Source organism: Mandrillus leucophaeus, unplaced genomic scaffold (genome assembly GCF_000951045.1).
Source record: "Mandrillus leucophaeus isolate KB7577 unplaced genomic scaffold, Mleu.le_1.0 Scaffold495, whole genome shotgun sequence".
NCBI classification, from domain to species: Eukaryota; Metazoa; Chordata; class Mammalia; order Primates; family Cercopithecidae; genus Mandrillus; species Mandrillus leucophaeus.
In genome coordinates this window covers 1,100,561-1,102,571 of record NW_012105309.1, presented here as the reverse complement: position 1 = coordinate 1,102,571, position 2,011 = coordinate 1,100,561, and positions in this window count along the sequence as shown.

Here is a 2,011-nt window from a genome sequence, read left to right as displayed (position 1 = left end):
CAGGCGCCTGCCACCATGCCCAGCTAATTCTTTTGTATTTTCAGTAGAGATGGGTTTTCACTGGGTTAGCCAGGATGGTCTCGATCTCCTGACCTGCCAGCCTTGGCCTCCCAAAGTGCTGGGATTACAGGCGTGAGCCACTGCACCCAGCCCAATTGTGTTTTTAACTGTGGCTGCCTTAAAATGTTTTTGTCATCCACAGACAATTCTCTCATTTTGATCTATTTTAGAAGGTGGTTTTATAATCAGCTATAAAACTTTGACAGGTACTCTTGAATGCAAGTTTCTGATAACTTTGAAGATTATGACAGTATAAGGGGAAAAAACTTAGGGCTCTCATGGAGAGCTGAAATGTTCATGAATATGAAGCAGAACAGAAGTTAACTGAATAGACTGAACTAACAGAAGACTGAAGTAGGTTTTTTGTTTGTTTGTTTGTTTGTTTTTTACTTTTTTGCTTAAAATGTTGCTGATCCTTTTTGTTTTCCAGAACTAAGAAAACTTTTCTTTTGAGCTATTTACAGCTTTTAACAATTGGTAAAATATACTCCTGTAAACAATTGGTAAAATATACTCCTGTAATCAAAATTTGGAGCATATTTGTTTCTCTCTACCTGATTTCTTCAGAATTTGGGAACTATTTGTGAGTATTCTCAATTTATGGTAGTATAGACATTTGTATAAGTGCGATAAGAATCTGTTTTCTTTTGTAACAGGACACAGTTGTAGAAACTGGTTATTTTACCAAGGCTTTGACTGGAATGGCATGCTTTCTTTAAGGAATCAAAGTTGATTTACAGAGCCAATAAAAGCCTCTTGGGAAATCTGGCCTCATACCTTGTTTGGACAGTCCCTGTACAAGGTTTCTGGCCTGTGATAAGTAAAGAATGTCACTTTCTAACAGGGCGAGGAGCCCAAAGTTATCTTGGCACATCAAGAGAAGAGGAATTTACCTAACTCATAGGTATTTGAGGGTACAAACCAATGGCAGGGCTCAGCTTTTAAAAAGTCTTATCTGAGATTCCTTATAGGACAGAGTTCCATCCAAGCCAATTTTAAAAGCCTATGTGAAAAATAATTATTTTTGCTGTGCTTTATGGAAATAACCAGGCCGAGTACAATAAAAGTTTATTTTGCAAACCAATCAGTCCTATCATGATTTGTTTTTAATAAAAATGAGGATTGGAAAGAGAAAAATTGTACTTAAAAAAGACTTATAGGCTGGGCATGGTGGTTCACGCCTATAATCCCAGCACTTTGGGAGGCTGAGGTGGGTGGATCACGACGTCAAGAGATTGATCCTGTCTCTACTGAAAATACAAAAACTAGCTGGGCGTGGTGGTGCGCAACTGTACTCCCAGCAACTCAGGAGACTGAGGCAGAATTGCTTGAACCTGCAAGGCGGAGGTTGCAGTAAGCTCAGATCTCACCACTGCACTTCAGCCTGGCAACAGAGTGACACTCTGTCTAAAAAAAAAAACCAAGAAGCAAAACAAAACAAAAAAAACCTTACAGTCCACTGTTGTTAGCTGTTCTTGATTTTTTTCTTCAGTTTGGACTAAATCCTAAATTCTTTGTGGGTATAAGTCCCCAAACTAATGCTTTCAAATCTTTACTTTTGAAACTGGGAATTGCACTCCTCACCCTAGTACTCATTATCTACCTGATAGTCCACTGTTCCCTTAAATGCCGTACTAAAACTATACATGTTAATACTAATGCCTTTGCCATGCAAGACTTGGAACCGCAGCCAGGCCTGCATGAGTACGCTCACGCAGTTGCAAAGCGGTTCCACTCCTCTCACCCTGGGGTCAACACCTACCCCTACTATGCCTCCAATCAGCAGGAAGAAGTTAGAGCAGCCTTCGCCCTTTTCCAATCTTCATTAGCCAACACCTTAAGATTAAGGTGTTACAAAATCCAAAGGGAGGCTGGGCGCGGTGGCTCACGGTTATAATCCCAACATTTTGGGAGGCCAAGGTAGATGGATCACTTGAGGTCAGGAGTTTGA